Genomic DNA, 23,339 nt, shown 5'->3' with positions numbered 1-23,339 from the left:
CATTTTCAGTTCTATCATTTATGTACTTTCAGTAATTACACTTCATTTATTGGGTCATGGGAAATGGCATTTTGTTTCTAGGTGAATAGAGTTATAATGAATTCACTTCAGATAGTTAAATCTTAAGTCTGTAACTGAGGCGACTCTGCCCTTATAAAATCACTCTGTCATAAGCCTTTTTCCTCCCTGTTTATCTAAGAATATAGCCATCTTGAACACATGAAACAGATGCCTCTTAGAAGGCTGCTGACTTCTTTATCCAAATGGAGGTTGAAAAATAGATCTTATGAAAGGGCATTAAGACACTATTTTGGGGACACATAACCATAGTCCAGTGACTAAGGTTCAAGTAGGATGTATTCCCAGCTGGGTGGGGTGAGCCATCTCCTTTCCCTTCCTGTGAGGCCTGAATGGATTTGTATCTCTGCCAGGAAGGATTCTGGGCATCATTCTCCCCACACATTTCATTCTTGTACTTTTATATCTGTTTTATATCTGTCATTGCTTTGGCATATTAATTAAATTTAAACCTAGAATTGATTCCCAGTCATTTCATTCATATATATACATATATATATGTATATATAATATATGCATGTATATTATAGAGAATTGAGAATATATATGAATACATATAAAACAAAATATATGTATACACATATATACAATATATGTATGTGTATATGTGTGTGTATTCCTACTGAAAAGTTCATCCATAAGGATAATGAAGTTTTTTCCAGTCTCATGGAAGTAGGTTTTTAAATCAGAAAAAAATTTTGAGAACACTTCAGTAATTACAACACTTTTAATGTCTGTGATAGATCTTATGTTTTTTAAGGTAGGCCAGTGTAATAGTCCCTAATTTATAGATGAAAAGACTGAGGCTGAGGGGGTTGAAATGATCTGTACAAAGTGATAACGCTAGTCATGCAAGACCCACTGCTGAACTCAACCTCAAGGACCCTAGTTTGGTGTTTCTTCTGATACCACCGGGCCTATGTCTTCCTCTCTTGTATGTCTAACAGCACCTACCACAGCCTTGGATAAAGCTCAGAGTTTAAGCTAATACTTGTTAAATTGATGAAGGCTTCTTCCTTAGAGATCACATAGTATTCCCAAATCAAGTATGCTTAGTGGTCTCATCTGTTAGCCCAACTATAATATCTTGAAAAATGCCAAGAGAAAGGGCTACAACTTAGAAGATAAAACTGTCATTTTAAATATCCCCAATGTTGATACCTTGTTATATATAACACATTTTGAGGTAGATGTGAGAAATCACAGGAGAATACCATCAGTGTATACCTCACTAAACAACAACAATAAATACCACCACACTAGGGCCTAATGTTATTTGAGGCAGTAAAGTTTACAGCCTCTCTTCTGTTCTGCAGATTTCTTCAAGGAACATTTCAGTTTGCAGATCTGCCATGCAGCCTTCTCTGCCTCTGCAACACGCATACCTGTTCTACCTCGTCTGGCCTCAGATGAGACTCACCTCTATTATTACACTGTGTTCATGTCTACACCATGTTTCATACTTATCTCTTTTGTCCCCACAACTAGTTATGAACACCTGGAGCAAAAGCCTAGTACCTACTAGGTACTTAATACATGTTTCTTGGATGAATAGTAGAATCTAAACAAACAGATCTTAAGTTACATTTGTCAGCCATCTGTAGGCATACTACATCAAATTGGAAACACCACAGTTTAGGAGATACAAGAGGATATAAAAAGGAGTGGTAATTATGATGAAGTGGCTGAAAAGTGATTAAACGCCTGGAATAACAGTGGACGTGGATGAGCTTGTTTGTCAAATTCACATGCATATTTCTGTAACAGATCGAAAGCTTTTTGAAGATACCCATGGAGCTTATTAGCACAGGGCATGGCCAAGAGTACATTCTCAGTTAAAATTTGTCAACCTAATTAATAGAAGATATTTACAGGCAGGCAAAGAATATCTCCACCTCTACTTCCTCCTTTGAGTCATCAAAATTCACCATTTGGTTAACCATGGGTCTCCTTAACCCCCAAGATTAAAGTGTGTTGAGAGAGAAAACTGTGGAAAGTGGAGAGGACAGACAATGCCCCAGCAGAATGCATGACCTGCAAGACTGGTAGCTGTCCTACACTTCTCAAAAGTCAAGGGGTTCTTCTCTGCTTCTTAGGACCTGAGGAAAACATAGTCTTGGTGATGTAGACAGGAACACTTGAAACAGAGATAGCGTGTTTCATAGCACGTAAACGGGCCTCATACCCACACTAGGGCAACGCAGGCACACGGAGGTCGTAGGGCCAGCATATGAACTCCAAATTTATGTTGGACTTCGCTAAAACTTTGAAATGTATCTAGTGAAGTAAAATCTGGGAAAGCTGACTTTTTTTTTTAAGGTACATAAAGGTATAAATAAAAGGGTGCTAAACTACTCACTTAATAAGCACTGAGTGATTTTTAGGCACTAAAACATTAAATGGATTATCTTTACCCATAAGTAGAGGTCCAGAACCCCTACTTGTTCCTCCTGTGAGCTGCAGTGTCTGTTCATGTAGCATCGTGAGCAAGGGGAATCAGGATTTTTCCACATTCTAAAGGAAACTTGTTATCATCTGCTCCAGGATCTGACTTATCCAGGGCCAATCACTGGGATTTGCATGGAATGAGCATTAGAAAGATCTGGTCCCCTGAAGATCCTAGACCATATCTGCTGCTTTGGGGACAAGCTAATAATGGCTATGCACACAGAATCCTGGGTTTTAGCAGATAAGAATTCAAACTTAATATTGCCTAGGATGTTCAAAATCACATCAGAGAGAATAATTTGTCATGAGGATAAATAAATAATACATTTGCTAGTTAGCCTGCAAATAAATGATGACTCTTGGAAACTGCACCTATTTGAATCCGATCTTTTTGAGCAAAATTGGGCCCACCATATAGGCTGAGCTGCTTCTCCATTTCTGACTTTAATGTTCCTGCTTTGGCACAGGTATTCTTTTTCATTAGAGCTTTTCAACCAGAAAAGCTAATACCTGAATTTATTATTCTGCATATTTCCCTCAAACTTAACAGGACTGAAGCTTGGTGGAGAAGTTCGCATGTACGGAATACTAACAGGAATGAGCAGAGCAGTGGAAGGAAAGAAACAGAAATAAGATGGAGAGTGACAGTGTTCCTTATACAAGAGCAATGTAAAAGGCAGAGCAAGATTCTCAGATAGGAAAGCTGGTCAGAAGCTAAGTATTTTGAGAAGAATTTTTTAAAAAATAGCAGGAAGTTCAACAGCAGACATTTTCCACAACCTTTACCAAATAGTGAGCATGTAGGATTAAAAAAGAAAAGACACAAATGTAGGTGAAATGCTAAGATTATTAGTAGAAATGAAAATTGGCTAATGGATTCCTACGCTTTAAGGACATATAGTTAGAGTCTAGATTTATAAAGAAGGATATTTCCAAAAATAGCATTTATTTTTTAACAACAAAAGAATCACTGATAGGATATATGAATCCATGTGAGCAGTACTGTTGCTGATCCTTTTGCATGTTACTGATTTACCTGAAAGTAGATTAGTGTAATGTTAGGAAATGGCTGGAGGACGAGAATCAGTAATTTTTGTTTTATAATACTCTTAGTGTGATTTTGAACTATGGTTTTCATGGTGCATTGCTAAATAACTTTCCAGGTATATATTTATAATTTGTCATACCAACTAAGCAGCAAACTCCTTAGGAGAAATCATGCCTTTTACTTTTTATTGTGTTGTATAGCACCTAGCACAGTGCTGGCCACATTAAAACACACACACATACACAAGATACACCCCCCACTCATATGTGGAGGGACTGGATTGGAGCTGGGTGATGGGCAGCCCTGCAGTGCTGCCTTTAGACACGTGGTGTCTATGGCAAAAAAAAATCTCTTGCCAACACTTTGAGGACAGGGGCATCTCAGGATTCCCAGCATCTAGCATGAAACCTAGCACAAAGTGGGTACCGGTAATTGGCAAATATAGAGGCCTGTTTTATTTGCAATTCTATTTAAGGTATAGACCCACTTTGTAACTTGCATCTCTATGGTCCTTTCACCTCATTGTTCTCTTAAAGGATGATTAGGCATAAGGTGGAACTAAAATTTGAGAGAAGAAATTGGGTCAAATAAGCCTCAGGTGTTGAATGTGACAGCAGCGAATATATTTGACTCCCCTGAGCTAAGGAACTATGAAGTGTCCTGGGATGAACCAGGCGTAGGGGAGAGGGAGGTTGAAAATTATGCTGAGAGGCTGGAATAGAAGTAGAGGCAGTGACTCGAAAATGGCACAGTTCCAAGATTTGGGAGCCATGGTGGAAGCAGGTGATGATGTGTGGCTCTATCTTGGTCTCCGACAGAAACAAGAAAAGACAGTTTCTATGAAGAAGTTGAAAGGGACAGAATGTGATAAAATAAATCTGAGGAAAAATAAGTGTACAGCTTGCACATGCGAGCATAGTAAGTGTGCTTCCACCTTGGGGTCACTGTCCAGACTGCTCACTCTCCAGAGAACCCCGTGACTCCCATCTTTCCCTCCTTCATGTCCTTACTCATTCATCACTTTATCAGTGAGGTTTTCCTTCACCATCATATTCAAAGCATAGCGGTCCATTTCCCCATCCCTCTGTATACTCTAATCTGCTTGCCCTGCTTTTCTACATAACATTTATCATTTCCCAAAATACCATTTCCTTATTTATGGTCTGTCTCTTTTGAGTAGAACAAAAGGGCCATGAAGGCAGGAATGTTGTCTCGCTTTGTTCTCTGCTGCCTCCCAGTGCTTAGAATAGTGCCCAGGACTTAGTAGGCACTGAATGAATGAAGGCAAACTTCCTGGGGGAAAGCACTGAGAACTGGGGAGGGCAGAATTCTTCATCCATCACAAATTCTTATTTGCTGGATAATCAGGTTCTCTTCACTGGCTTCAATGTGTCATCTGTAATATTGTCTGGGTCAGGACAGGTTGGGAGTAGGAATAACATCATATTTCCCCAGGGAAGACGATAGACTAGTCCATTTCTTTGAATTTCTTCTGGTTCATAGTCCTATGACTTTGTGAATCTAAGATTTCATGATCTAAATGTTCCATTTTCTCCTACAGCGAACGCTTTACTTTTTTTTTGAGACTTCAAATAAACTTTTTCCAGCTTTATTGATATATAATTGACATATAACAGTGTGTGATTTTAAAGCACACAGCATGATGATTTGATACAGATATATATTATAAAATTATTACCACACTAGGATTAGTTAACATATCCAGCATTTCATATAATTACCTTTTTGTGGTAAGAACATTTAAAATATAGTTTCCTAGCTATTTTCAAATATATAATACAGTATGGTTAACTCTAGTCCCCATGCTCTACATTAGAACCACAGAACTTCTACACTTTATAACTGGAAGTTCGCACTCTTTGACCAATATCTCCACATTTCCCTCACCCCCAAGTCCCAGACAGCCATCTCTTTACTCTTTTTTTTTTTTTTGACATTTGTGTATATTTCTTGCCCTTAGGTTTTTTGTTTTTTTAACATCTTTATTGGAGTATTGTTGCTTTACAATGTTGTGTTAGTTTCTGCTGTATAACAAAGTGAATCAGCTATATGTATACATATATCCCCATATCCCGTCCCTTTTGCATCTCCCTCCCACCCTCCCTATCCCACCCCTCTAGGTGGTCACAAAGCACCGAGCTGATCTCCCTGTGCTATGCAGCTGCTGCCCACTAGCTATCTATTTTACATTTAGTAGTGTATATATGTCCATGCCTCTCTCTCGCTTTGTCACAGCTCACCCTTCCCCCTCCATGTGTCTTCAAGTACATTCTCTATGTCTGCGTCTTTATTCCTGTCCTGCCCCTAGTTTCGTCAGAAAAATTTTTTTGTTTTTTTTAGATTCCATATATATGTGTTAGCATATGGTATTTGTTTTTCTCTTTCTGACGTACTTCACTCTGTATGACAGACTCTAAGTCCATCCACCTTACTACAAATAACTCAATTTCATTTATTTTCATGGCTGAGTAATATTCCATTGTATATATGTGCCGCATCTTCTTTATCCATTCATGTGTTGATGGACACTTAGGTTGCTTCCATGTCCTGGCTATTGTAAATAGTGCTGCAATGAATATTGTGGTACATGACTCTTTTTGAATTATGGTTTTCTCAGGGTATATGCCCAGTAGTGGGATTGCTGGGTCATATGGTCATTCTATTTTTAGATTTTTAAGGAAACTTCATACTGTTCTCCATAGTGGCTGTATCAATTTACATTCCCACCAACAGTGCAAGAGGATTCCCTTTTCTCCACACCAACTCCAGCATTTATTGTTTGTAGATTTTTGATGATGGCCATTCTGACTGGTGTGAGATGATACCTCATTGTAGTTTTGATTTGCATTTCTCTAATGATTAGTGATGTTAGAGCATCCTTTCATATGTTTGTTTTTTTGATATTGAGCTGCATGAGCTGCTTGTATATTTTGGAGATTAATCCTTTGTCAGTTGCCCCATTTGAAAATATTTTCTCCCATTCTGAGGGTCGTCTTTTCATCTTGTTTATGGTTTCCTTTGCTGTGCAAAAGCTTTTAAGTTGCATTAGGTCCTATTTGTATGTTTATGTTTTTATTTCCATTTCTTTAGGAGGTGGGTCAAAAAGGATCTTGCTATGATTTATGTCATAGAGTGTTCTGCCTATGTTTTCCTCTAAGAGTTTTATAGTTTCTGGCCTTACATTTAGGTCTTTAATCCATTTTGAGTTTATTTTTGTGTATGGTGTTAGGAAGTGTTCTAATTTCATTCTTTTACATGTAGCTGTACAGTTTTCCCAGCACCACTATTGAAGAGGCTGTCTTTTCTCCATTGTATATTCTTGCCTCCTTTATCAAAGATAAGGTGACCAGGGCTTCCCTGGTGGCGCAGTGGTTGAGAGTCCGCCTGCCGATGCAGGGGACGTGGGTTTGTGCCCCGGTCCGGGAAGATCCCACATGCCGCGGAGTGGCTGGGCCCGTGAGCCATGGCCGCTGAGCCTGCACGTCCGGAGCCTGTGCTCCGCAACGGGAGAGGCCACAACGGTGAGAGGCCCGCGTACAGCATTAAAAAAAAAAAAAAAAAAAGATAAGGTGACCATATGTGCATGGGTTTATCTCTGGGCTTTCTATCCAGTTCTGTTGACCTATATTTTTGTTTTTTTGCCAGTACCATACTGTCTTGATTACTGTAGCTTTGTAGTATAGTCTGAATTCAGGGAGCCTGATCCTCCAGCTCCATTTTTCTTTCTCAAGATTGTTTTGGCTATTCGGGGTCTTCTGTGTTTCCATACAAATTGTGAAATTTTTTGGTCTAGTTCTGTGAAAAATGCCATTGGTAGTTTCATAGGGATTGCATTGAATCTGTAGATTGCTTTGGGTAGTAGAGTCATTTTCACAATGTTGATTCTTCCAATCCAAGAACATGGTATATCTCTCCATCTGTTTCTGTCATCTTTGATTTCTTTCATCAGTGTGTTATAGTTTTGTGCATACAGACAGGTCTTTTGTGTCCTTAGGTAGGTTTATTCCTAGGTATTTTGTTCTTTTTGTTGCAGTGGTAAATGGGAGTGTTTCCTTCATTTCTCTTTCAGATTTTTCATCGTTATTCTATAGGAATGCGAGAGATTTCTGTGCATTAATTTTGCATCCTGCTACTTTACCAGATTCATTGATTAGCTCTCGTAGTTTTCTGGTAGCATCTTTAGGATTCTCTATGTAGAGTGTCATGTCATCTGCAAACAGTGACAGTTTTACTTCTTTTCTGATTTGTATTCCTTTTATTTCTTTTTCTTCTGATTGCTGTGGCTAAAATTTCCAAAACTACGTTGAATAATAGTGGTGAGAGTGGGCAACCTTGTCTTCTTCCTGATTGTAGAAGAAGTGGTTTCAGTTTTTCACCGTTGAGAATGATGCTGGCTGTGGGTTTGTCATACATGGCCTTTATTATGTTGAGGTAAGTTCCCTCTATGCCTACTTTCCAGAGAGTTTTTATCATAAATGGGTGTTGAGTTTTGCTGAAAGCTTTTTCTGCATCTGTTGAGTTGATCATGGCTTTTATCCTTTAATTTGTTAATATGATTTGTCACATTGATTTATTTGCATATATTGAAGAACCCTTGCATTCCTGGGATAAACCCCACTTGATCATGGTGTATGACCCTTTTAATGTGCTGTTTTATTCTGTTTGCTAGTATTTTGTTGAAGATTTTTGCATCTATTTTTGCATTGTTTCAAATATTTTCTCAGACCCTTTTTTTTCCTCTTCTTCTTCTGGGACCCCTATAATTCGAATGTTGATGCATTTAATGTTGTCCCAGATGTCTCTGAGACTGTCCTCAATCCTTTTCATTCTTTTTTCTTTATTCTTCTCTGCAGTAGTTATTTCAACTATTTTATCTTCCAGGTTACTTATCCGTTCTTCTGCCTCAGTTATTCTGCTATTGATCCCTTCTAGAGAATTTTTGATTTCATTTATCATGTTTTTCATCATTGTTTGCTTGCTCTTTAGTTCTTCTACGTCCTTGTTAAACGTTTCTTGTATTTTCTCCATTCTGTTTCCAAGATTCTGGATCATCTTTACTATCATTACTCTGAATTCTTTTCCAGGTAGACTACCTGTTTCCTCTTCATTTGTTAGGTCTGGTGGGTTTCTGCCTTGCTCCTTCATCTGCTGTGTGTTTCTCTGTCTTCTCATTTTACTTACCTTACTGTGTTTGGGGTCTCCTTTTTGCAGGCTGCAGGTTCGTAGTTCCTGATGATTTTGGTGTCTGCCCGCAGTGGGTATGGTTGGTTCAGTGGCTTGTGTAGGCTTCCTGATGGAGGGGACTGGTGCCTGTGTTCTGGTGGATGAGGCTGGATCTTGTCTTTTTAGGCAAGGTCACGTCTGGTGGTGTGTTTTGGGGTGTCTGTGACCTTATTATGATTTTGGGCAGCCTCTCTGCTAATCGGTGGTGTTGTGTTCCTGTCTTGCTAGTTGTTTAGCATGGGGAATCCAGCACTGGAGTTTGCTGGCCGTTGGGTGGAGCTGCGTCTTAGTGTTGAGACAGAGATCTCTGGGAGAGCTCTTGCCGACTGATATTATGTGGGGCTGGGCGGTCTCTGTTGGTCCAGTGTCCTGAATTCAGCTCTCCCACCTCAGAGGCTCAGGCCTGACACCAGACCAGAGCACCAAGACCCTGTCAGCCACATGGCTCAGAAGTAAAGGGAGAAAAGAAGAAAGAAAATAAATAAAAATTAAAAAATAATAAAGAAAAAAGATTATTAACATAAAAAATAATTTAAAAAAGAAAAGAGAGCAACCAAACCAATAAACAAATCCACCAGTGATAACAAGTGCTAAAAACTAAACTAAGATAAACATAAATATCAGAAACAAATCGCAGACAGCTGACCCCAAGTCTTCAGTTGCTCCCAAAGTCCACCACCTCAATTTTGGGATGATTTGTTGTCTGTTCAGCTATTCCACAGATGCAGGGTGCATCAAGTTGATGGTAGAGATTTAATCCGCTGCTCCTGAGGCTGCTGGGAGAGATTTCCCTTTCTCTGCTTTGTTCGCACAGCTCCTGGGGTTCAGCTTTGGTTTTGGCCCCACCTCTGCCTGTAGGTTGCCCTCAGGCATCTGTTCCTGCCCAGACAGGATGAGGTTAAAGCAGCGGCTGATTAGGGGGCTCTTGCTCATTCAGGGCGAGGGGAGGGAGGGCTATGGTAGTTATAATTGGAATGCAGTGCCAGCCTGTGGCAGCAAAGGCTGGTGTGATGTTGCAACAGCCTGACACGTACCGTGCGTTCTCCCAGGGAACTTGTCCCTGGATCACGGGTCCCTGTCAGTGGCGGGCTGCACAGGCTCCCAGGGGCGTGTGGATAGTGACCTCTTTTTGTGCACAGGATTCTTGGTGGCTGCAGCAGCAGCATTAGCGCTTCATGCTCGCCTCTGGGGTCCTGGCTGATAGCCACAGCTCGCGCCCATCACTTGAGCTCATTTAGGCGGTGCTCTGCCCTCTGTGGGCAGACAGGGAAAGAATCCCCTCTCCTCGTGCACCCCAAAACAATGGTCTCTTGCCTCGTAGGCAGGTCCAGACTTTTTCCCAGACTCCCTCCCAGCTAGCTATGGAGCAGTAGCCCCCTTCAGGCTGTGTTCATGCAGCCAACCCCAGTCCTCTCCCTGGGATCTGACCTCTGAAGTTCGAACCTCAGCTCCCAGCCCCGCCCGCCCCGGCGGGTGAGCAGACAAACCTCTTGGGCTGGTGAGTGCTGGTCGGCACCCATCATCTGTGCGGGAATCTCTCCGCTTTGCCCTCTGCATCCCTGTTGCTGTGCTCTTCTCCGTGGCTCCGAAGCTTACCCCCTTCCACCCCCCATCTCCGCCAGTGAAGGGGCTTCCTAGTGTGTGGAGACTTTTCCTCCTTCACAGCTCCCTCCCAGAGGTGCAGGTCCTGTCTCTATTCTTTTGTCTCTGGTTTTTCTATTTTCTTTTGCCCTACCCAGGTACGTGGGGAGTTTCTTGCCTTTGGGGAAATCTGAGGTCTTCTGCCAGCATTCAGTAAGTGTTTGTAGGAGTTGTTCTACATATAGATGTATTTTTGATGTATTTGTGGGGAGGAAGGCGATCTCCACGTCTTACTCCTCCGCCATCTTGAAGGTCATCCCAAACCCTTTGCTTTTAAATCAAATGAATATCTCAATTTTACATGAAATCCGAAGATGATGAACTTTATTGATGATATATATATGTTAGTAACATACATATACATATGCCTATATAAACATGTTACTAAAAATGCATATGTATAAACATAAATATAATACACATATATACAAACATAAAAAAGAAACCAAAATTATTTTTTATGCCATTAGTCTACCAGTTTTTCTATATTTGCAAATTGGCTAATATATCTAGTTGAACAATTCAAAGCAGTTTTACTGATGTGTTTTCTTTTTTACCACCTGTTACTTAAAAAATTGATCAAATGCAGTAGACAATTCCTTAGCTGTTATTTAGAGAATGCTTTGAGCTTGAATCAATATGATATTGTGCTCTCTAGGCATTGAAAATCATTCTACTATTGTCACTAATTGCTTTGATATTCTGCAGAAGTACAAAATGTCAGCTATTTATTAATAAATCTGTTTTTGTAGTAGGGGGCGCATCTTTACTGTTTATCATGTACCAGCCGTAAAGAGTACCAAAGCCCTGAATAGAGCACGTAATGAAAGACTCTGTCAGTGTGTGGCATATCTGTTGATTAAAAAGCAGGTAAAGGGATACACAAGGAGAAGGGCAATATACATACAATTCTTCCAAAGCCCTCATCGCCAGTGATGACTCTTACATGGATTAAACGCTGTCAGATATAATCATTTTATCAAGCAATTGTGAAATGGGAAAATATAAAATTAAAAAGAGATTTCTGATGGCTTGTCACAGTCAGCCACTGGGCTAGGCTTGCATAGAATTCATGAGATTAAGCAGATAAAACACACATTTATTTGATTCTCTGGGGTAACTAAATTGGGAAAGGTGGTTTGCAAGACAGATTTCTCATCTCTTTTGCTCAGCAGTGAGCGATAGAGAAAGCAGTCCTTTATCTTCATCTTTTCAACAGAGCTTTTCTAGAGACACAAACTGTAGTTCCAAACCATTCTGGGAAACAAAATTGTTTCCTCAGACAAGAAGAGTGATGAAAGAATGTTCTTCTCCATCATATCCAAGCCATAATGTACTCATATTTATTGCTGTAGGTAGATGTGTATGAAGTATGATTTGGGGAGCATTGAGAAAACTTTCTTAGTCCCCAGGGATCATTTGCACCAGCTTAGCCCAGTTTCTGAAATCATCATCACTATGCTTGACAATTACAGGAACCCAAATTCCATGGATTGCTTTTTCTTCAGGTTCAATTTAAGGATGTTTAAGGACTAGTTTAAGGATTGCACCAATAAAAATGAACTGTATCTGGATAAGAAATATGATATAGCTCCGGGAGACACTACCCTGGAAACTCAGGGGATCTGAGCATGCTTATGTAGCCTCCAGTTAGTCCAAACAGAAAACAGCACTCTCTGCTCTGACAAAAAATCTAAAGCTTTTCAGAATATGTGAATTAAATGCCTAATACTATATGTGCCAAGCAAATAAGGAGGAATATAAAGTGACTTCTGTTCCTAGTTGGAGGCGAGTGTATAAATAAATAACTGCACACATGCAATATGCCAGTTGAGGAATGCATTATGTTGCTTGGGTTTTATAGAGGAATTGATAACATATTGGGCTTGAGGGAAAGGTTCAATAAAGCTTTATGGAGAAAGAAATTCTAGGGGGAGACTTCTAGAAGGATTGAGAGGTCATCAGGTAGACCAGGAAGTTTAAAATATTACAAAAGAAATGCAGAAAAAGGAAATCATTTTGCACAGCACCTGGTACCTCTCCTACCACTGCTACTTCTAATTCTCCCCACCCCAGCCTGATCCATGTATTTTTCTCTTCTGTAGCAGCTTTCATTCATATAGTGCCATGTAGCTTAAGAAGATAAACATATATTTTCTCATTTGATCTTCTAGCCACCTTCAGTGGTATGCAGGTATAGCAAAGATTGACCAAGCACTGCAGAAAATCATCTGAGTGATGATTTTCTCAAGTTTTCCAAGGAGAATACATAGAAACCTCCATTCTACATGCATAGGAGAAAAGTTAATTCATTACGTGTCATGGGTGTCATAGGGCATTAATCCTCTGGTTGAGAAAGCATAGGATAGACATTCTCCAAACTCATCTCCTCTTTGTCCTGACCGCAAAGATAGACTATGTTTTTCAGCCTCCCCAGAAATGAAGTGGGACTAAGTGACTAAGTTCTAGTCAATAGAGCATGTGTAGAATTGACATGTGCCACTTCTCAACCAGCCTCATAAAATCCTCCTGTGTGCTTTTCCATATGCTTTCCCTGTCCACTGGGCTGAACTCTGAAGATATAGAGAAGTTCGAACGGAGCCACAAGGTGGAAGGATCCTGAACTCCTAAACTGCAGTGTCAGAAAACCAAATACCATTATCAAACTGTTATGGAAATAAGAAATAAAGTTTTATCATGTTAAGCCATTAATCTTGGGGGTTGTTTCTTAAAGTGATTAGCCTTCCTTGATTAATATAGCCGAAGAGGTATTATTTTCCCAGATTTACAACTAAAGAAAGAATGATTCATAGAAAGGAAACTTTGACCAAGGCAAAATGGCAAGTAGATAGAATAGAAACTGCACTTGAATGCATGTTATGTAACTCTAGAGCCCGTGCTCTTACTATTCTCCACAACATCCCTTCTATATAGAGGGCGGAGGGTTTACGCTCTGCTGCACAAGATTGGGTGACTACCTACAGCCAGCTGAATATATACTTTGGCTTTGAGGATAAAATCCTATGAGTGTGTTCCCTTCAAAAGTTAGCTGAGCATTTGCCCTTTTAATTACTGCTAGGGAATTGGTGTGCCTCCCAGTTTCTCCTACCCAGTGCTACAAAGACCTATCTTTCTGTTTGTTCTGCAGCTTTGTTATTCAAGCATGATCTACAGACCAAGAGCACGCACGTCCCTGGGAAATTATTAGAAATGAAGAATTCAAGCCTACTGAACCAAATCTGCATCTTAACGAAATCTCCAGGTGATTCTAATGCACATTAAATTCTGAGAAGGGTGAGTCTACAGCATCATGATGCTTGAGATTTGCTTTCCTGAACTGGAGTGCCCCCAGCACCTGTTGTTTCTTCTAACCAGTATCCTCTTCATCTCAGTAAGTCTCTGTGCATTCTCTTACGTTGACCACACCCTTATCTGCCTTCAACGGTGCTGACTTACAGATAACGGCTTTGACTCACACTTAGTCTGGCTTTGACTTGCTTTCATGTCATCTAGCCATCCCAGACTGAGAATCTGGTTCCACAAGCAAGGATGAGCTCTTGTAAAGTAGATGTACACTCAAAAGAGTAACATTTTAGGTGCTCTGTAGTTAATTGAAGTGTCATATTAGCTCCAGGTACTGAATGGGAATCTATGGGAAATGAACTCTTGACTAATGGATGACTAGGTAAGTCTCTATTAGAGGGAAAAGGTCAGGACATAAGGAGTTATCCTGGGAGGGCCTATCATGTTAGGCACCCATTCTTATTCATTTTTGGACTAATTAGCATTGATAATTCTCCTCCATGACTTAATGTATTGGTTTACTTCCCTCTTATGGCATTGTGAAAATAAAACTAATAATATCAATTCCACCCTTTTACATGAGAATATATCACGGCTCTTAGCTGAAATACCTCAAGTGTCATCAGGAAAGAGTGATAGCATCTTTTTTCCCATCTTCTGCACTTACTGTTACCCAGGCATCTGGCTTTGAGAGTCAGCCAAGAATAGTAGTGCAGAGGCTTGTACTCGGAGGTAACACAGACAGCTGTAGTCTCTGAACTGGGTGGCTCAAATATTTTAATAGGTCAAATTTAGAGTTTCTGGAGCTGAAATTTAATTACTCAAAAATAATTCAGGCCTCTTATTTATCAGGGATCTTAGCATGTGGCCCATTGTTCTCCAGCTGCTAACAAGTAAGGAGTTTTTAGTGGCATCACTGGCAGCTGTCCTTGGAATGTGGTGGAGAGGAGTGTGGGTCCTTGGGCCCTGTGGCTGGGTCTCAATTCTGGGACCATCCCTACTTGCTCTGTGAGCTTGTAGAAGTTTTTTAATCTCTCTAGATCTCAGTTTCCTCTCTGAAAATGGATTCACAGGGTTTTTGTAAGGTTGAGTAATAGGACTTGAAAAATATTCAGAACAGAACAGTCAGGAGTACAAGATCATCAGGAAAAATTCGCCCTTATATTTTGTGCCCATTTTCACCATTGTCATCTCTAGCAGGTATAGAAAGGAAGAATTTAAAATAAGGTAGTCATTATCTTTGGCTGAAATGTTTTCTTCTGTTTCCTGACTGAAAAATGTAAACGTTGAAAGCAACCACAGTGGATGCCAATAGTACCTATAGATGGGCACCCTAGGCCACCAAGAGGCCACACGAGTGCATTGGACATAGAGGTTAAAATAATAATTGCTTAATTCATTTTGTTGAATATTGTCCTTGCTTTGTCTCTTACTGATAGTCTAGCTTTCCTAAGACTTCCAATCTGATTTCCCTCGTGTTCTTAATTATATATGTCCACAGCGTTCTTGAGTTGATCCAAGACATAAAAACAAAATGTTGTTTCTGAGTTCCTCTATAAGTCCCTGGCTTTGGGAGTTCTGCTTTGAAAGCAAGCTTTCTTACAGTGATCAATATCGGTATGATAAGGAACAATAGCTTACTTGTCAACTATCACGGTTCACATGCCTCTTAAGACTTTAAATGTTTTGTGTGATTCTGATATTTCATCTCACATTTCCCTCTTCTCTGTTACCCAATTATTGGTTGATACCAAAGTGTAACACACTTTCAGGGTGTTGTGTACCCTTCAAATCTTTTCAGAACTGATTTAATACTATTTTACAAGCCTGTGCAATTCATCCAAACCCTTAAATCATTTTTCTTTCCCCAGCTTAAAGCCTTTCAGTTCTATCCCTCCACTGATAAGGCTTAACATTATAACAGCTTAAGATGTTCTTGCTCTTAGATGTGTAAGGGGAAATCATTGTTGTATCATTGCCGGTGTTTATCACGGAGTTTTCTGTGGAGCACATCACAGAGTACTAAAACAACCAACATTTACCAAATTCTGTTTCCATATTTAGAAAATGTCTTTGAACAGGAAATGACAATTGTGGCCAAGTTAACTGTGACTTGCTTCCAGTATATTTTCAGCAGCATTAGTTTCAGAATAACCAAAGCCCCACATTGAACATATTACTTTTCTTCAAAAACAAATACTGAAGAGCAAAGAAAAAAATCTATTATGCATTGCTTATAAAATAAAGTTGAAAATTTTACTTTTTTATTGAAAGTTATAGTTTTTCTCAGCACCCACTCCATTTCTACAAACCCAATGTTTTTCTTCATTCAGTGTGACTACTTTTCTAGTTTTTGCCTTCCTAAGTATGTCAGTCATAACTCATTTTTTATTTTCTCAACATTCTTATCATTGTGGAATAATTATTTTGGCACACCCTATATTTCCTGTTCTTTGAGGATAAGTTTTCATGTCATATTCATTACTGCAGCCCTTATTTACATGGAATAATGCCTTGGATAATAGTAGATACTCATTAAACAATTCCTGAAAATTTACTGAATGTATAAATGGAAAGAGCATAAAATATGAACTGGAAGTACTGGGTTATAATTCTGGCTCTTCTCCTAAAAATATGCCTTTGGATAAATGAGACAGACAGACTCTTAAGGTGGCCCTATAATCTCTACCTCCTAATGTCCACACCCTTGTGTGATCCCTTTCTCTATGGTGTAGACAGGCCCATGACTTGCTTTTAATCAGTAAAGTTCAGCAAAGTGATGAGATGTAAGAGGTTACCGAATTACACTATGTAACGTTACAGTGCTCATCCTGATAGGGTTTCTTTCCCTTGCTGACTCTGAGGAAGCAAGTGCTATATTGGGGAACTACACATGGCAAGGACTGTGAATGGCCTCTAGGAGCTGAGGGAGGCCTCTAACAAATAACCAGTAAGAAACTAAAACCCTCAGTCCCACAACCACAAGGAACTGAATTCCTCCAACACTTGAATGAACTTGAAAGTAGGTTCTGTCCCAGTTGAAGCTCACATGAGGCTGCAAGCTTGGATAACATCTTTATTGCAGCCAGGTGATACACCAAGCAGGGGACACAGATAAACTGTGTTCAGATACGTGACCCACAAAAACTGCCAGGAAACAAATGTGAGTTGTTTTAAGCTGCTATGTTTGTGGCAATATCATTATATAGCAATAGAAAAGTAATACAGTAAGTGACTCACTGAATAATGGTCTTCATAGTTGTAAAATGTAAATAAAATTGTCTGTCCTACCTTAGTCATAGTATTTAAAAACAGTTAAAATGAAAAGACAATATATTTAAGAGCACTTTAAAATGCTAGAACACTATATGATCATTGTATTTTAAGGGAAACACTTTACTAATGTGACTTCATTTATTCTTCCAACAACACTTTGGAGGATGTAATATTATCATCCCTCTTTTATAGCCAAGGAAACTATTATACCTATTAGATGAAGACCATGAATCTCAGAGTGGTCAAGTAACCAGCTTAAGGTAACACAGGTTGTAAATGGGGGAGCTCAAATTTAAACTCTGTATTGAATTCTAAACCATGACACTTACTACTGATTGCTAGTAAAACGAAGTATGTTTAAAACCATGTAGGGCCCATACCTATGCCTGAATATTTTCAGGAGTCTACAGGGCAGATTTAGCATTTTAAAATTATAATAAATATTATAATTCTTAGGTTTAATGAAGTAAACTAATTTCCCTAAAACAGTTAATCACAAACGCTATATCCCATAACAAGTTTGATTCAACAACAATAACAGACATTTATCAGGGATTTATGTGTCAGGCCATCTTTGAGCACATAACTTATATTATCTCAATTAACAAGAAATTGAAACAAAAATTTTAATTGATGATATTTTTCAATAAAATTATCACCTTTATGTAGTTTTCCTAGCTTTTAGAAAGTAACCAAAATAAACCTGGAAAACTCATTTCTGTTCTCCATTATGCTAAGAGCTTGTTACATCATTTTCTAGAAACTGAATAAATATTAAGGAAGGATCGAGAGACTTATGCAAATAGTGCCAATAGCAAATAATGCTAATCTTTAAGTCCTACCATGGCTAATGGGTAGAGGGATGTATTGGAAGGCACATTTCTGGTCTCTTGCCATAACTTAATCACTCTTTCTCAGAGGAGAACTTGACATCCATCAGGCCATTCTGTCACCAAGTAGACTCATGATGCCAGATAAACTAGAAAGAGGACCCACTCTCTGCTTCTCTCTCTAGATGCCTAACTCCTTGATCAATTAGAAGGGCCAGTGCCTTAATCCATACCTCCTTAGCAGTAGAAAGATTAGGCCAGGGAACTTCTTGAAGGCTCAGATGAACAGGCACATTTATCAGATATCCTTTACCTGAAGAGCATTAACTTTAATCCTACTAGGAAAAGAGTAGGAACCTCCATTTTGGCATCAGGTCCAAATTGCATTCTTTCATTCATTGCCATCAAAACGATTGATGGTTTAGGCTTACTTGTCTGTGTGTGCAGTTCTCAATCAGTTGGGACATTAGGGGCAAGGGTGGTGAGCGACTGACACCCAAAATTGCCAGTAGTGCCCTTTAACTACTGGAGGTTCTGTCACTTTGCATCCCCCTCTGCCTTTGGTGAATGACTTTATTGAATTATTTTTGAAAAATCTATAAAAATGACTCCCAAACCTGTATTACTCTTTGTTCATCGAATTCTAATCCAACAATCTCCAACTTCTAGCCACTTACAAGTCATTACCAATTGAATATCATATTGTACCTTGAAATTAACCACTTTGATTCCTAAATTGTGATGATGAACATTTGGAGCACTAGTTAAACCTGTAACTTTGCAGCTCCTTCCCCACTGGTTCTTCATTGCATTCTAGAATTTGTATTTTTAATCAGTACGTGACTTAATAAAGTGTGATTGACTTGAGAGGCTGAAAGACCTCTCAATTACTCTTTGGCAATATCTCTTTTTCCCTAATGACCGATGGTGCCCTGTGAGAGCCACATTATACTCTGTACCTATGTTCCCAACTTACCTGTAGCCATCTTTGATGTCAGGAATGTTCACATCCTACATTTGATTCCTAACCTAATAGTGATTTTATAACAAGCTTCCAGATGCATCAGACCCTTTACTTAATCAAACAGTTCCAGATATTTTAAAAAATTGTCATTATGGAAAATTGCAAACATATATAAAAGTGGCGAGAATAGTTTAATAAAACTCTGTATACCCATGGCTAGTTTCAACAGTTAACCATTCATCTCTACCTCATTCGTTTCCCCTCACCTCTGATTCTTTTGAAATAAATTTCAGACATATTTCATTTGTAAATATTTTAGTATGACTCTCTAAAAGATAATATATCTTTTTTAAAAATCTCAATACCATTTTCATGCATATAAAATAATCAGTAATTTCTTAATATTAGCAAATTTCCAGTTAGTATAAATTAAGCTTTTCTCAGATCTTGATCTGTCATCATCATCACCACCACCCCACCCTTCTCCTCCTCATCATCATTTATCTATCTGTCTTCTATAGCTTTTAGTTTAAGCAGTCAGATTCCAAATATAGGATATACATTGATTTTGGTTGCTATATCCCTTTGATCTGTTTTTGTTTCCTTTCCATTTATTTTTCTTTCTTTACTATTTATTTGTTGAAGAAACCAGATTATATTTTCCTGTAACATTTACCACAGAAATTGTTTATGGTATTTCCTGTGTTCCTTTCATTTTCCATAAGTTGAAGTTAGACTTAGAGAGTTGATCAGATTCAAAATTTGATCTTTAAGCAAGAATACTTCAGAAGCAGAACTGTTTGTTTTCATTAGAGGTTTCATCGTATCTCCTTGTCTTTATTTTTGTGATATTACCAGCCATTGATAATCAACATCTGAGTCCATTGTTTCATTTGTGGTACACTGTATGTGATATAGTGATATTCTAATTCTTTCATTCTTTCTTTATTCAATAACTAGAATATTTCCTAGAAAGAAAGTTTACTTCATTAACAACTTATTTCCTTTGAGATGTATTCCTTTTGGGAAAAAACAGGTGCAATACCTGATTCTTTCCCTTATTTACCTTTATTTATTTCATTAGGTTCCTGAGCACCTTTCAAAGATGACCAGGCAGTTTTGAAAAATAAATATGATGGATACTCATGAATCTAAACATATGTGAAGTGCTTCCTTCCATTGTTGTTACTATCTTCATTGATGCTCAGACTTTCTTATCTCCTCTTCCAGATTTCTTTTTTTTTTTTTTTTGAGTCTTATGATTCATTTTCTGCCTTTCAATCCACTATATTTACCAAATGTGACATGTGAACCCAGCTTCACTCAGCTAGCTTTTCCTCCTACTTACTTACTTGCTCCAGTGACACCTGGAAGAAGAGTGGGACTAAGTATAAACTCTACTATGCTTTATGTCAGTTATGATTATGGTGATGTCCTGTAGGCAGTCAGATATATGAGTTAAAGGAGGCTAAGCTTGGCGATGAAGGTGTAGGAAACCCTTTCTCGTAAGTAGTAGAGCCATCAAAGACAATGAAATTCCCCAGGGAGACTGAAGAGATAAGAAGGTCACAGCCACAGATTTTACACAAACACGTAAAGAGTGGGCAGAGAAAATAGAGCAAGAGAAAGAAACAAAGAGTGGCCTGAGAGAAAACTGGGCAACAAGGCAGGGTGACTTAAGAGAAGCCAGAGAGGCAGAAAGGAAGTATTTAGAGAACAACCACAGTGAGAGAGGGCTTATAGAGTCTCTTGAATTTATCATTCAAGAGGCAATTTGGTGACCTTCATCAGATGAGTAAAGAATAGGTCAGATTGGTTACACAACATGCTCCAAGATTATAGCTGATAAGAGGCTGACTAAGGATCCAAACCCTGGTAGCCAGACTCCCAATTCTCTGCTCTGGCCACTATGCTGTGCTGATTAATCAACTGTATTGTGGTTCCCATGACAAGCTGCTGTCCACATTATCCCTGGAGGTGTAATCATTACAACTTCCTAGCCAGATGGGATTTAGAGTCTATTTGGCTGTCCCTGATGGCTGCAATACAGATCTGAAGTCTCCACACTCTTGGCCTCATATAAAATGTTAGGAGAGAGGCCAAATTCTCTAGAACTTCCAGCATTTGTATCCTCTGCTCTGAAGTACAATCCCTTTGTCTATAGCTGCCCTAAGACAAACGAGTATGTGTATGTGGGCAATATGGGTACCCACGTATGTGCATTTATTTGTGTGCCTACCTATGCTGATGGCATTTCTGTGGTCAAGGACTGCTATACATTTTCTCATTATTTAGTCACAGTTCTAAACACCCTATAGATTAATGGACCTGGCCTCGACAGAGCCAAGCCTGGTCAGTTCCAGACTCCCAGCCCTGAAGTTATAGTGGCTCTGTAGGTTAAGATTAAGAAGGAAGAATCAGCACTATTTCAGAAACAGGCTTCTAATCAGAGAGCCAGAACTCTACCCAATTTGCCTCAGTTCTCTGCATTTCCTCCCAAAGCTCCTCTAGCTAAGATTTCTAATCTGGTTAAAGTTGTCTCTGTAATACCTGTTCGCATATTATGTTCCCTTCATGGATTATCCTTCCACTTCTGAGTTCTATTCTGTTCATTCATTTATGCATCATGCATTCATTAGTTTACTTATTCATTTAGTAAGCATGGTGGCTTTGCTAATGCTGTTCTTTCCCCCTGAGAGTCCCTATCCTTGTGGGAAGGATAGTGGTATCTTATCCATCCAACTTTACTCCTCTCACTGCACTGGACTTAGCGCCCCTCCTCTGTGCTGTCCTAACACTGCTTTCATATTCTACCGTAGTACATCACAGGGAAGTTATCTGTTTTCTCTTTGAGTAAGATCTCTGAGAAGAGGGAAATGTTTTGTACATTGTTGTGTCTCACATATATAGAAGCTCAATAATAAATATTTATTGTGGTGAACAATATTTGTTCAGAGCACAGTATGTGAAAATCACATAATCCTATCTGAATTGGGTTTTCCAGATGTGCAGGGGTTGATAAAGTCTGAAATATCAATGAAATACAGATGAACTCTAGTACTTTCATAATTTATTTGACTTAGTATTTACATATATATATATATATATGATTTTGAATATAAACCTTTAATATAAGCCTGGGTGTATATACGTATATATGCATATGTGTTAAGGGAAGGTATAGATCTTGGTGTGTAGGCTACAAGCAGGTATTGTAGGCTACAATTGTAGGCTACAGTTTGGTAAGCCCCATAAAGAATCTGGAGGGGAGAGACAGCACTTCCAACTTTAATGGTACAACTTAAATCTCCTCTCCTTCCTGCCCTTACCACCTCCTTTTTGTATCTGGGTCTCCTTATTTTGAAAGTTTATAACATTACCTACTTGTAGTGCCTAGTAGATACTAGAATGATGAGCTCTTTCATATCAAAAGTATACTTACCTTGCATTTTGAGCTGCACCCTAAGCAACAGGAGGGTCAAGGTTGTGCCTTATTTGTATATGTTGCCTGAAAAATGTGTAGACTGGAACTGCAACATAGTGGAAACTTGGTGAACTCTCAGGGATGAGTGGATACCTGTGGAGAGTCCATGCATGTCACTTAGTTTAAATTAGTTTAAACAGCGTGCAGACTTGGGGACAAAAAGCACATGATTTCTGATGGGGCTACTGGAATATTTGACTCTGTCCTCAAACAAAAATAGAAGCAAATACCTCTCTGGGTTTGTATTATGCCTAAAGTTTTCAAACCATCAACAGCGAATGAAAAAGGGTCATTTCATTGTGAGTTCTCTGAGGTTTCTGCTGAAGCAAGAAGATGGGGTAATGATGACTGGATTTTTTAGAGGAAACTTGCCATGCTGCTCTGTGAGAGAGTTTAGATGTATGTTTAGTGTTTGAAAGACTTCCCAGGTATGAAGAGAGATGTTCAGCAAAAAGTTATTGAGTCTTGAATAATTTTAACACCACCAACAGAGACCCCCCCCAAAAATGACCATCTGTTTATGTTTCTAAGAATTATCCTTTTTCATTGTGTTCATGAAATGTGGCCTTTTGTATGTCTAGAAGAAATGTCATCCCTAAATATTTAATACTATTGGGTTTCCAACTTGAAAAGAAGAAAAAATTGGAAGAAAAAGAATACTTTCAGTGACAATTCTTTGAATTTTTGATGCCCGCTTCCTTTTCTGCAGAACAGTGAATGTTTCCTAACAAATTAATCTGGCTGTTATATAGTAAGCTTTCTGGTTAGCCTTTGCCATTTTTATGGGTGGGAGGGGTCACTTTTATAAAATTTCTGGAATTTGCTTGGTACATGGTTGGTGTTAGTACATATCTGTTTCTCTCTCTATCTCTACCTTGTGAATATCTCTCATATCCCTTGAAGGGCAAAGACCAGTTTCAATTATGCTGTTATGCCTCTTTTTGTTTTTATTGAAATATAATTGACATATAACATAGTTTTAGGTATATAACATAATGATTTGATATGTGTATATACTGCAAA

General features: G+C 38.8%; 1 long non-coding RNA gene across 1 annotated transcript in view; it reads left to right on the top strand.

Moving 5' to 3' along the window:
• The window catches only part of LOC307195904, a 438,834-nt gene that overhangs the window by 336,462 nt on the left and 79,033 nt on the right, over positions 1 to 23,339 (top strand). The window contains exon 3 of the long non-coding RNA XR_013830986.1: positions 13,608 to 13,721. This is a non-coding gene — a long non-coding RNA (uncharacterized lncRNA). The remainder of the gene's footprint in view (positions 1 to 13,607; positions 13,722 to 23,339) is intronic.

This window comes from Stenella coeruleoalba (genome assembly GCF_951394435.1).
Source record: "Stenella coeruleoalba genome assembly, chromosome: 13".
NCBI classification, from domain to species: domain Eukaryota; kingdom Metazoa; phylum Chordata; class Mammalia; order Artiodactyla; family Delphinidae; genus Stenella; species Stenella coeruleoalba.
This window is presented reverse-complemented; position numbering and strand designations above follow the sequence as displayed.